This window comes from Cetorhinus maximus, chromosome 11 (genome assembly GCF_964194155.1).
Source record: "Cetorhinus maximus chromosome 11, sCetMax3.hap1.1, whole genome shotgun sequence".
NCBI lineage: Eukaryota > Metazoa > Chordata > Chondrichthyes > Lamniformes > Cetorhinidae > Cetorhinus > Cetorhinus maximus.
This window is the reverse complement of record NC_135889.1, coordinates 97559657-97574149: the sequence shown is the minus strand read 5'-3', so window position 1 is coordinate 97574149 and position 14493 is coordinate 97559657. Positions and strand designations below refer to the sequence as shown.

At 40.3% G+C, this 14493-nt stretch overlaps 1 protein-coding gene across 1 annotated transcript in view; it reads left to right on the top strand.

The window, feature by feature from the left end:
• The window catches only part of LOC144686788 (low-density lipoprotein receptor-related protein 1-like), a 1926687-nt gene that overhangs the window by 239343 nt on the left and 1672851 nt on the right, over positions 1–14493 (top strand). The gene's annotated exons all lie outside the window — the stretch shown is intronic.

The window sequence follows — 14493 nt, the reverse complement described above, 5'->3', positions numbered from 1 at the left end:
AAATACATTGTATTCAGAATTTATTTGCTTTAATTTTGTACAGCTGTTCGGCAACTATACTGTTAATAATGGCCCTAATCTTCCAAGGAGTGGCAATCCCCATTGGATTGCCACTCCACTCCACTTTGCTGCGCCATGTTAGAGCTCTGCATTTTTGGCCAGGACTTCCGATCCCGGCTTCTTTAGTAATACGGAGTGGACCTTCAAACCAATTGCTTCCTTGTTGCACTGGATAATTGGGGGCAGACAAGTCATGGCCATTTTTGAGGCACAAGCTGCCATATTCTGGTAAGTGTTCACTAAAACACTGAAAAGCTGGGACATTTAAACAGCTTTCCAGTGTGTTAGTGTATGGGTGTCTGAGTGAATGGGTGAATGGGTAAGGGGATAGAGTGGGTGAGGTAAGTGGGTAAGAGGATTGGGTGGAAATTGGTTAGGTCAGATCGAGGTTGGGTCAGATCGAGTGGTGGGGGGGTTGGTTGGGGGGGGGGTTGGGTCAGGTGCCGAGGTCAGGTTAGGTTGGGTCTGTGGGGTCAGGGGATCAGGGGGGTAGGAAAGTGTTGGGGGTTGGGGGGGGTGGTTTGAGGTGGGGTGTCAGGGTTGGGAGGATCAGTTGTATAGTTACCCAAGAGTTAGACCAGACTTTTTCTAACGCTTCCTGAGTAACTATTCAAGTAAGTAAGTCAGAACTGTCTGAAGTCTCTGACTCTAACTCAGAGTTGGAGGCCTTTTCAGAGGGTCCTGGGGAGCAGCGCAATTGCCTATCAGAAGTTCAATCTTCCCTGGGAATTTGTACAAAGTTAGTGCTTTGGAACTTCCAAGGAATTCCCATAGTGCATCTTGGGGAGGATCTTAGCAATCCAGAGGCCGAAAAGCCTGGACCATTGTATATTGTGTCATAGCTTTCCCCTGCAACACCCTTTAGTTCCTTTCAAAATCAACAATGCTTAGTGTGTACACTTTATCACTAACATGTTGAGATCTCTCATGCTTATCTTATTACTATCTCATGTTGTGCCTTTTACTTAGCTAAACAAGTGGTTGTCTAGCAGTTCTTCTCCAACTAATGGGCATTAGTAGCTGGCAATTAATTTTGTTCTCATTATTGATTTCAACCCAAATTGATTTAATTTCCCCTCTGCTGTTCTAGCTAGCCTCTCAATAACTGTTATGTCATACCTTATCACTGATGGCACTTGTCTGCCTGGCTAATATCTCCTCAGGTCTGTTATATGTCCCTTTGCTACTGTAGTCTTGTAGTTGAGAACCTCACAACACATTCAAACTATTCAAATCAAATATCAATAATAAACAGAGACATACATAATATAATCTTGCACAACTGATAGTATGTTGATTCCATTTTCAGTCAAGTTACTTATCCTGAATTTTATAGGTGCACGTTCCCACACATCCATTATTGCTTAAATGAGTTACATTAACTAGATTTTTTTTAATGAAGTATCTGGAAAGTGATTCATCTGTTCAAATAAATTGAACTGAACTTGACTTTAACTTGCATGTGAAAACTGGATGCCAATCTTTGCATGCTGGCTCGAGCAGACACTGCAATTATAAGGATTTATTAAGTGCTGGTTTGTCACTTTGTTGTAATTAATACTTGAACAGGCACTAGTATATGAGTTCTTTGAGTTGGCTGTATTAAAGTCTTCAAAGTAACTGTTAGTATGTAATACATCCATATTTGAGCTGCATTATTTGACCTTATTTTAATTAGCCTTTATTTTTATATAGGGCATCCTACTTAACAGTTCACTTAAATAGCTTGCCAGTTCTAATTTCTTATTACAAATCCCATGACAAATTTATGTAGAACTATGTCAATTTACCTACACCACATTATAAAAGACATTTGACCTCCTAATACCATTCATTTTAGAAGATAGAGGCTGCAAATGTTGGCAAGTAACATAACATTGGTAGTTTCACTACTATGGATACCAGTTGAAACAAAAAGGCATGAGGGCTGCCCTGCACACTTTAGCCATGACCCGTGCCAATTACCATTTTGTCGAGGACAATAACATGGGCGTTATGTGCGGGCATCTCATGTATGGAGAGTATGCAGGTCATTGACATTAGTCAGCGTATAACATTGTTCTGATGCACAAAACGGCATTTTTAACCATGCTCCTATAGTTAGTGTCCTCCTTTGAACATGTTCAGCTGCACAAGGAAAACCCACCCCTCACCCCACTTAGCATTAGTGCTTTTACAGCCATCCATCTAACTTGCAGGTTAATTGTTTATCACTGCTTACTAGCTCTTGCAGAATTTGCACTGGATTATTGGAAGGGTTGTAAAAAGTTGATGGAAGGCAGCTAACTTTTAGTGAGGGAGACGGCAGATGGCCTTGCAGGTGTAATCAAGCAGCTCTAGGCCTTGAATGCCATGCTTTGAACTGCTCCACCTCAGCATGGGCAGCAGCAATGTGGTCTGGCTGGCTGACGGGCGATAGCAAAGGAACTGGCAGAGTGACAGTAAGCGGAATCATGAATACCACCATCTGGAGAGGGGACAGCAGTTTCATGCACCTGGGAGCCACTGCCACTGGCACTACCCCAGCTCAGCACTTCAGGAATCGTAGAACTGCAGCACAAGGTGCTGGACTGCTGTGAGACCCTACAATCATCTTTCAGGAGAGGTATCCACAGCCACAAAAGCGGCAGTCTGAGCCTGCATGGCACCGAATTGGACTTGCATGGCAGCAAGCAGAGATTTCATAACCTCTGACATTAAAAGGCACTGCTCCTTCAGCAGTGGAAGCATTGACCATGAAGCACTGCATCATGGTTGAGTCCACAAGTGTTTTCATGGTGTTGACCACCACTTCCCTGCTGAAAAGAATGGTCTTCAAGCTCTGCGTGCAGCCCTGTGTTAAGTTGGAGCCAGAGTCCTTCAATGTTCTCTGACAGTGATAACAGGCTCCTTGGCGGGCCTATCAATGCACCAAGCATTTATATGTGTCTTTTTCTATATCACATCCCTTTAAAGTCCTCATCTGAGACCTCTGGAGCTGAACTCATGTAAGACCTCATTCTCTGAGAAGCTGGCACACACACTATCCTATTTACTGGCCTGGCCACAGCCCACTTATGGCCAATGACTCACCATATACAGATCCCACCTCTGCACTACCCATTAACGTCAATGGAGTGTCAGTGTCTGAGATGGTGGACACCTGTTTCAGGTTGAGCGATAGTGTTTATTCCTCCTCGGTCTGCTCTCCCTCCAGGCCTTCAGCCTCAGGCACCAACTGACGGGCTGGATGGCAGTGCTTGGATATCTGAAAGCATAAATTTACAAGAGGAGGTTAGGGATGAAGGAAGTGGTGTGGAGGTGGGGGAAGCAAGAGATGCATGCACCATCTGCAGCTTGTAAATCATACCAGATTGCAGGATGAGGGTGAAGTATTCACTGACCATGACCACTCATGTGAAATCATTAACCTTCTTGTGGAACTGCGTCCACATCCTCAGCACCATACTGCTGACATTGCTGACCTTTCCCACCTTCTCCCACTGCCTTCTGGCCCTCTGAGGGAAGGGAATCTCTCTCCTTCAGTTCACCTCCTGTGCCAGTGACTCCAGAGTAGCATCCAAAAATGTGGGGGCATGCTGTCTTGCCTGCTGCACCATTTTGGGTCCTTTCTGAAGGTCCACAAATGTTGACTAAGCAGTTTCAGTCCCTGCTGCAGTCAGAATGCACCTCTGCTTTGAGAGATGCAGTCTGGCTTTAAGTAATGCGGGCTACATTTAAATAGAGCAAGGATTGCATGAACTTAACCCCTTGTTGAGGCATGTAGCCATGCAGCGACTCTTTCAGCTGGGTAATCATGAAAATAAGCAGGTAGCATGAAGTTTACTTGTAGTCTGCATCACTTCAATTAGGCAGGAGATAATCATGGGTTATAACCCCTGTGCCCAAATTCGGGGAAATATCCAATTTAGCCATCAGAGACTCCTCCAAAATATAGCAGCAGATAGCCAGCATGCAGTTGATCCTAACAGACCAAAAAATCCCAGATCTGATGCCTGATAGTTGCTGAGTTAGCTGAGCTGGGTGACACCAGAGGGACAAGAAATGTTCCCAATACCAGGAGAGAACAAAAAGTCTGCCAAAAATGCCCAATTCTGGTTTCTGTCCATTTTGGAGAACTGTACATATGCACAGTAAGACATTTGACAGTGATGCCCCCCCCCCCCCCCCCCCAAAAATGAATAGCCTGTCAACAAACACTTGTGCAGTTTCAGGCTTAAATAAAGACCACGTTGGTAAGGTGCCAAAAGCTATATTGCACCCATCGGGCCCAATTGCAGCTGAAATTTAAACTTTCAAGTGGTTGAAAAGAGAAAAAAAAGTGTTAAATGAATCAGAAGGTAATAACTATTACATATAGGTTACTTCTTGTTTCTCCATTGACGATTTTGAATGTACTCTGATAGTTTGCCATCATTTAAAAAAATGTTTATTAGAAGTGAGAAAGTAGCTAAGTTCACATTGCTTTTCATTAATTATTAATTAATTGGATGGACGCAAAGGTCTCATTTATTACAACAGATAATATATATGGGGAATTAATAATTCTTAGCTCAATTATGACTTGGTGGTCTTTCTTATTTCCTTCATTCTTTTACTGCTCTCGAACTGCTTTCTTTGGAAAAAGGCTGAGTAATCAAGAAGAAAATTACTGTCACAACATAATCATTTTGGATCATAAAAAGTCCCACTCAAACTGACAATGTTAATTACTGCTAATTTCCATTATTATCTATGCTAATTTGATCATTTGCTATAGCCAGACATATTTTGGTCAACTCTGTATTAATTTGGCTGTTCCTACCTTTAATTTAAGTGGAGATTTGATATTGAACCAATGTTTTGAAATGGATGCAGTAACCAACCTAGCATTCACAAACAATAGCATAGATTATACTGTATGTGGGAATGAATATAAATTAACTATATGTCACGGTTGAACAAATGGTAGTGGAGTGACTGTCAATATGGAACTTTGCCTAGAAATTTTTAAATACTGTAATGGCCTTGTCAGTCATCTGTTATTTGGTTTACACAGTGGATTAATTTTTAATTAGAAGATAAAGTTAATACTGCTTTCTCCGTGGTTTTCCAAAATGTGCTTTGTATATTTGTTGCTCTCTAAGACTGTGCTAATACGTCTAGTAATACTGCGTAAAACCCTTTAGGGTACAATGTTCTAATTTGATACAAGGCATGTCATAGGCCTGTGCAATCAAATGGATATTAGCATTTGGAACCATGTAGACCTCTTCAATGCTTATAAAGCTGAAAATTGAAGTCAATGCACAACTGAATCTCGAAAGTCTTTTTCTGGCACAAACCACTCATACATGAAATCTCCTGACATAATAAAATTCAGTCAAGTTATCAAGGCTTCAAAAGAGTCACTAATCCACCATCACTTAATCTTTCGAGACTGGCATTGAAATCACAATATTTTGTGAGGTGATGAAGAGGCAAGGTACTGGTTTAACTTGTTGCTTAGGCTCCAAAATTAATAAACCAGATGGTACAAATAAGCCTACTTTTTAAAATAAGAAATAGTTACTGCTCATGTTAATTTTTAGGTGCCTAATGATCATAGTGTTGTGATCAATTGCTATATATTACACTTCAGGCAAGTGTGCCCCTTTTTATAATGTACACCATGCTCTTAGAATTTGTATTAAAGTTTATCACTTTAATTTATCTTTCATAATTGTTAGAGGATCCTGCCTGAAATTCACTTAGAACATGGCAAATAATATTTTGTGCAGCTTCCAGAGTCAATTATAGAACTGTCAATTCATTAGAGACTTAATCTGATGATCACAATTTCTGACATCATGTAGATGTTGCACAATCTAAGTTGACATACTGTGAATAATATAATATTCTTGGCCTCATTTTGCTAACACAGAATATTTTAAAGTTCTACTGAGATAAGAAATGTGTTAACTTTATTAAGAAGCATCTTACAGTGGCTTCATCTAGCCATGACATCTATAAGAGACAGCAGGATCATGAGACATTGTATCGCTTCCTGTGATGAAGTATACTGTCTCATTAGCAGTTAGAATTAACCTCTTATACGGCATCTCCCCCAATGCCTCTGATTCTCCTCATAATACTACAAATAAAGACATAAAAGTGTTGCAGTAAGCTGAGCAACATGATGAGAAAGGATATACCAATAATTCAAAGCAAAAAACTGCGGATGCTGGAAATCCAAAATACCAATAATTAATTTGCATCAAACTGGGATTGTCATTCTGATAAAACACTGTCATGAAAAGCGTGGAATTTTAACCTACTTGGAGCAAACTTAGTTTTACAATTACAAATTGAATGGAAAATTGCACTATATGTGAAGTGTAGCGCCACATATTATGTTAACACCTAGGGAACATTTTGCTTCCTTCCACCTGATGGAAAGGGAGCAGTAACAGAGTGAAAATGGAAGTGGCAGATTTGCCATCATTTTTCCCAGACTTTCTGTTGGAGGGCTGGAGTGCACACATGAATTGGAAGGGAATCTCATTAATCTATCTAAATCAGGATCTAAGACGTACTTAGGACCCGATGCCATTCTGCCAGTGGATAATCTGCTGTGCTAAAATTATTGTTCAATCACCTGGGACGGCAGTGCTCCTCTGAGTTCTGCAGGAATATTGAAGGTTGCAGTCACCTCAGACTTTGTTACCACCTCTTTCCACCACCATCCCCCACCACTCCCAACCCTGCAATCACAGTTCTTTTCCCTTCTAGCCCTACTTTTTTTTCCTGGCCAAGTATTGCAAAGCCTGGAGCCGCAAGTTGCATCAGGTTGCTTGTTTGTCATCTGTAGTGCAATGTGCTGACACGCTCCACCAGTTGGCTATCCAATAGTTCAAATCTGCACCAGAGATTTGTGATCAGGGGTTAATTCTTATACCACAATGATTCTGTTGCTCTGCATGAGATGTTAGCAGAAAGTTAGCTGTACCTGACACTAGCTTCTCCCTTGGGAGAATTTAGAAAATGAATCACCCTTTGGCTCTTCAGTACATTTCCCAGTAATGGCCTGAGAGCAAGTAGTTTCCTTGGCATGTTGGTTTGCAATGGTTTGTACATTTCTAACAACCAATTAAGGAACTTTCACCTACTGGTTAGCAGAAAAACTGAACTGTTTTTATTTTCTGGCAAATTTATAAAGCTTTATTTGATTATATTTTGAAATTGTCCATTTGAAAATGGCTATTTTTGCAGTAGAATATAAGAGATAATTTTGCCTATCTTCTTCTTTTAGCTTCTCCCATTCTACTTGGGGTCATCGCAATGCTGGTGGATTACCCTTCTCCATCTCCTCTTGTCAGTCACCCATTCCTCTTCCAATCTCATTGCATTTAAGTCTCTCACCACCGCATCTTTCCATCTGGTCTTAGGCCTTTCTCTTCTTCTAGTAGTCCTATCTCCATCACGTACCTCACCTCATTTTCTCTGTCTTACCGCAATCGATGACCATACCATTTCAATCCCTTCTCCACCACTTTCTTCGATGCCCCCACAATCTTCACTGACCCCCTGATGTACTGGTTCCTGATTTTGTCCTTTCTCATTACTCCACACATCCACCTCAGCATCCACATTTCATTAGTATCCAACTGTTGTTCCTCTCTTCTTGAAACACCCAAGTTTCTGCACTGTATAACAAGGCTAGTCTCACAACTATCTCGTAGATTCTTCCTTTCAGTTTAACAATACTTCACTATCAGCTAGCACTCTACTGCACTTCTTCCAGTTACTTCAACCAAAACTAATCCGTTGCTTAATTTCCATTTCAGTACTTCCATCTTCTGCCATCACTGAAACCAGGTACTTGAAACTATACACTTTCTCCAAGTCTTCACCCATAATCTTCACACCTTCACTCTGATCTTCTTCGCTAGGCTCAAACTAACAGTCCATAAATTGGATCTTTGGTCTACTGATATTCATACAGGGATCTTCCAGCTCTCCAGGTATTTGGTTATGTTCCCACCACAGCCACCTAATAACATGGTGTCATCTACAACCATCAATGACCATGACACTGCCAATCTCACTTGTTCATTCGAACATCCATGAGAATCAGGAAGAGGAGGGGGTTCAATGCTTTTGCCTATGGTAATTTATTTTTGAACATGAGCGTTCTGTTTTTATTTGCTGATGTCTGAGTGAGCAGCACTTCACCTATGTTAGCCAACTTCCTCATTTTCTCCAACTGCCCTTTGTTTTCCTTTCTCAGCTACCTCACCTTTTATTTTGTAAGCAAGTGAAAATGGATCGAGTTGCTTGTTACTAGAATTACAACATTTCAAAATGGCCAACAAGAGTCTTAGAGAGAGCAAGCTTTCCTTTGATGAGTTTTAAGAGTGATAGTGGGCAGTGCAATTTTGCTTTCACTGGGCCATTGGGAAGAGAATGTAAATAGATAATATATGTATCTGGACTTGAGGTCAGAATGTATTAATCTTGATAATTCTTTGTTTAGCATGTTTAGTCATGATGTCATCTTGAAAAATCTTTGTTCAGCATGTTCACTTATGCTGTCATCTGTATGAGTTGTAACAATTTGTTTTGTACACACGTATACCTCATTCATCATCAGTGAATGCACAACCATTGTTCAGAAATGACAATGCAATGACTATGCTTTGCTTTAGCTTCTCACTAGCATAACACAGAATCGTTTACACCCTGATGTTGAATCATTTCATTGGATATAATGTAATTTTATTTTTTCGTTAATGCAATTTACCTCCTACATCTTTTATATAAGCTTGTTTTACAAAATACTGTTTAATTTTCATGACTTTTGGTGTTGCAATACACTCCAGTGTTTACTAATATTTACCAAGTGCTTTCGAATTTGCAGTGTTTTAGAGACTAACAATGTGTTGCTTGGCAACACTGAACTGTAAGATATTCAAGATGTTTTGAATATTTTCTATAGTTTTTTTGCCATTACTGAAATGTTTATATGTTGTTAATTTTAATACTTCCAGTTGAATCCTTGCCACCCATTTTCTGCAAAATGTTTAATTTTGTTTACACATCATAAATTTTGGTTACAGTCTTTAATCTCACAACTACTTTATAATGCACAAAAGCCAAGAAGAAAGCCTACTTCCAGTTCCCATATATTCTGATAGGTGAACTGGCTGATTGAGAGCAAGAATTTTACAGCAATGTTGCTGCTATGAAAATATAAATATTATTAATGTATCAGATGTATTCTTGAAGATGTATACACACAAACATAGTACTTCAAAGTTGCATGTAGCTTACCAGAACAATAATAGGTGTTGATCACCATATTAGTAAGGGATCACTTTGTCATCTCGAGCACCTTGCTGAAATGCGTTTTAGGTCTGTTGCTTAGGTTGAATTGAATCTCTCCAAATCACGCAACTCGGGCATTGAAGCAACCAATCCAATTGTCCTTAAAGCTATAAGCTGCTGCCAAATAGGAAAGATAAGATATTTTCTTTTGTACTCATCTGAATGTGGAACAGCGGTGCTCTTCCTGCCTCTCAGGAACTACAGCTGTCCATTGCTGGCCCTCATCCTGTTGCCGATTTCCTCCCTCTCCCCCACTCCTCAGACCTACCACGGGCCAATGCCCCTGACAGCTATGTTCACCCTCATCAGGACCAGCATATTGGCTCTCATCATGATTAGCACACTAGTTGAGTCCTGCAGGCGCGTAAGGTCAATTCTGCATGGCATTTATTGACATCAGCATTTGTGTGACAATCTTTGTTGTTGTTGCACTTGGGTCCAAATATAACTTTTATTTTGGAGGTAAAACAGTGGGGAGAGTTTTCACAGAATAGAAGATTCAGGCCTCTGGGACTGGGAATCAACAAATGTTGAAGAATTATAAAAGCTATATCACAGCCACTGGTGTTCAAAGGTGTTCACCTACAAGGATTGAACTCACTAAGATAAGGTTCAGCAATTTGGCAACCCATACTCAGCCAATTGTTCCAATTGTCCCCTATAAATAGCCACTGTATATATCAGTATAACTTGTGTGTAAACCTCTAAGGAATGCTTCTAAGAGATCTGAGTAGGCACTAAATAAATTCAAGTCTTATTTTTCTAGAACTTTCTATGACTTATCTGTATAAAAATCTTATGCACACTTTCGGTCTGTCATTTGATGTCCTGATGTCACATTTTGCCACGCTTTTTCTGTCAACGTTTCCCTGATGAATTTCTGTTTCTACATTTATAATAGAAAACCTTTTGAACTTGTCACTCTGACTAACATAACCTTGCCAGTGGGTTCCCACAATTCCCACAAAATGCTTTGTGTTTTTTTATTTCATCCAACATTGTTGTCAGTAAAACAAGTTTCTAACATACAAAAGGTGTTTTTTTTTCTAAAATAAGGAATTAGAAAAAAAAGAAAAGAAATATTCATGAAAAGATTTTTGGACAGCGGGCGATAAGAACTTTTTTATGCAGTCCCTTGTTATGATTTCAAATGCACTGTCTAGGAAGCTTGTCGAAACAGATTCAAGCACGACAATAGGAAAAAGCAGGGCGGGGCAAGTAGGGTTGGTGGGTGGGTCTAATAGGATAGCTCTTTCAAAGAGCTGGCTTGAGCAAATTATTTAGGTTGATACTGCAGTGCAGTACTGGGGGATGGCTGCGGTGTTGGAGATGCCATCTGCAGGACAAGACATTAATCTGCAGCTGTCTGCATGTGAAGAGGATGTATAAGATCCCATGCATCTTTCTGGTGAGGAGCTGGGGAGTCCTCCCTGTGTTCTGATCAGTATTTATCCCTCAGCCAACATCACTCATACAACTTTATCTTGTCACAATCTCATTGCCATGCACAGTTTCACTGTTGTGATTCTTTGGTAACTACTATTTACACTTCAAAAATCATTTGTTTAGTTGTGAGGCCCCCTGAGGCCTTTCAAAGCCTTAACTAAAGTTGCTACTTCAAGATCTTAATCTTTTCAAAAAATGTGGGCTTGAAAATGATATTGTTGCCCAGTACTGTGATGCTGTGAGTTAAATTTGGACCAGACACGCTGAACATGAGCAGTCTAATTAAATTCTCAGGGTGCCTCATTATGGTTCAGTCAGCTCTTTTTTATTTGTTCATGGGATGTGGGCATTGGTGGCTAGGCCAGTATTTATTGCCCACCCCTAATTGCCCTTTTTCAGAGGGTATTTAAGAGTCGACCACATTGCTGTGGGTCTGGAGTCACATGTAGGTCAGACCAGGTAAAGACTGCAGATTTCCAGACATTAGTGAACCAGATGGGTTTTCTTACAAGAATCAGCAATGGTTTAGTGGCCATCAGACTTTTAATTCCCGATTTTTATTGAATTCAAATTTCACCATCTGCCATGGTGGGATTCACGCTCGGGTCCCCAGAGGGATTACCCTGGGTCTCTGGAATACTAGCCCAGTAACAATGGCACTATGCCACCTCCTCCCCATAGGGAGGAATACCAAGGAATTGTTTTCCTCCTGCTTCTGGAGTTTATGCTCAAAAGGTTTTCAACATTATTTGAAGAAAAAAAAGAGGAAATACTTTCAAAGTCTTTACTGAGAGATGAAAAAACACTTCCAATTATACAACTGTCTGATATACACCTTTGTTCTGTGTTCCACAAACTTATATTTTGAAAAAAATGAGTGTGGGACTGGGGCAAAGCTGTGTAATAGAAAGGGTGTAATGCCATTTAAATTTTCATTTGTAATACCAATTTTGAAACTGTTTTTGTCATAACCGATTATTGACATTTAGAATAGATCAATGTTAATGGCTTATGCCTGTGAGACTAAACTTCTAATTTCTAACAGCTATGAACCAGAGATGCATAGAGAAAGGGATAGTAAGAAAGGTAGACCAGCAATTTCTTTCCTTCCCCAGTTGAATTTTGAAACCCAGGATGGGAGAGGTGGGGAGAAATTATTTGATCATGAAGGAGTCCCTGACTTCTTGCTATCTACCCTTGAGAAAATGAGGCAGTGTTAGGGCTGACAGTGGAGGGGGAGAGCAGGATAAAAGAGTTTAGCTGGTGATTTAAATAGGAAGACATGGGTGTCACATCTCAGGCCGAAAGAGCAAAACTTGGGGCAGAATTTTCCACCCGTTGGGGGGTAAGTTCAGGAGCGGGCGTGTGCAGGCGCGCCTCCGAGTGACGCCCCCGATTGGGGGCACGCCGCCATTTTACGTGCTGCCTCAGGGAGATTGGCTGTAAATTAAAAAATGTTAAAAATAGAAGAATAAAATTTCCCTGACATGTCCCCTCATGTGACACTGTCACATGAGTTGGGACATGTTCGTCACTTTTAGTTAAACTTTTATTAAATTTTAAAAAACCTACATGAAACCTCATCCTGCCCGTGGATGAGGTTTCATGCTTTCTCTGAAGCCTGCCAGGGCTCCCGGCCTGCCCGCCAACCTTAAGATTGGATGGACAGGTCCTTTAACTACTGCAATTACTTTTTTAATGGCCTCAATTGGCCGTTGACAGGTCGGCGGGTGCACAGCTGATTTGGCTGAGCCCCCACCGACCTGAAAATTGAAATGACGCGGGGTGACATCGAGAGTCCCACCCAACGTCATCCCACATCATTTTGTGCGTTGACGTGCGGGTCCCATCCCCCACATGCCGATCGGGAAATCCTGCCCTTGAAGTCACAGATTTAACTGCAGGAACAATGTCATTTAATCTGCCATGCTGGCCAAATTCCTAACATGTACTATCTGACCTTCAACCCCCAGGTCAAGTGACCCCTATTGTAGTACAGACTGTATCTTACAGTATCTTATCCAAATACGTATAGTACCTTAAGTCCACACAAACAACCAGCTATCATCAAGACAATGGGATAGTGACAGAAATGAGGGTGTGGTAGAAAGGGAAATGAGCGATGGAAAGATGCAAAGTTTACATGATATTGGGAAATATACATGAAACAAAGGACAAATATATAATATTTAAATGTGACCTTATTTACATTAATGTGCCCAAATATAACGATTTGCTGCCTCCGAACCCTGTTTCAGCTAATGACGACACTTGACTTTGGTTGCTCCTGCACAATACCCCAAGAGGTTGACTACTATAATCCAATTTTACAATTGAAGTTGTGCCTTTATATTTGACTTTTTTTTTCCGTGTAAGTCCTTCCGCCATTGTCAATTTTATATTGTTGATAAATACTTCTGTGGGTTCCTGTTCAGATCGGGTGAGTTTGACCAGCTTTATGCTTGAGTTTTATGAATGCATTGTGAATTGACAAATGGGGCATATTATTCTGTCAGGTTGCTCATTGACTAGGCAAGGGACAATCCAGTATTGTGAACTGTAAGCCAACATTAACCTTTGGTATCTGTAGCGTGGTATCAACATTTGTATCTGTAGTATGTTGCTTAACATTTTGTTATTATATGCATACAACAAAATAAGTATGTTAAAGAAACAATTTGATAAGTATGATTGTACAACTTTAGCTTTTTTTAAATTGATTCTTTCACAGGATGTCGACATCGCTGGTTCGTCCAACATTTATTGTCCATCCCTAATTGCCCTTGAGAAAGTGGTGGTGAGCCACCTTCTTGAACCGCTGCAGTCAATCTGGTTTAGGTACACCCACAGTACTGTTAGGAAGGGAGTTCCAAGATTTTGATCCAGTAACAGTGAAGGAATGGCAATATAGTTCCAAGGCAGGATGGTGTCTTGCTGTGTTGACATGCTTAACAATTTATTTTGACATTCTTATTATGGTAAAATTTGTTTCAAAATATATCAGTCAGTAGGTTGCAATTTTCTAATTGCCTGATTTCAGTTTTATTTCAGGCAAAGTAGGAGTTTTGTAACTTAATTGGCAATTTATATTCTCCTCAACTGTAGGTATAATTTTACATATAATTCATAAAAGAAAGAAAAGAAACACATTGGTACAGCACCTTTGTTATGGACAGGGGAGAGATGATAGAATAGTTCTCCCTTTTTCTACCTCACGATTGACTGCAACAAGATGCATTTTAAAGAAGTGTTTTAACCCCTTGAGTACTGTGGTTTTCTTGTAAGTTTAAAAATGAAGAATAAATGTTCATTTCCCAATACCCGTATGTAATCCCAACAGCACCCACTCACTCACGTGCACAAGGCACACACATACAGGAAGAGGAGATGACAAAGGAGTTGGCATGCACTTAGGTTTTTTTAAAAATCCAAAAAAAAGTCACTATTACTCCTGAGTTTTTCGAGCTGGAAGCTGGAAATGTGGTAGCCTGATGATTCTTTTTTAATTCACGGAGGAAATGGAGGTTGGAAGTTTCTGGCAATGAATTCAGAGTGGCTTACTCCTTGCAACAGCAGATTTCTGGCTTTGCTCCAGTTCAGGTGCAGTCAAGCCCCTTTAGTGAAGATCTGGCTTGGTTCTTC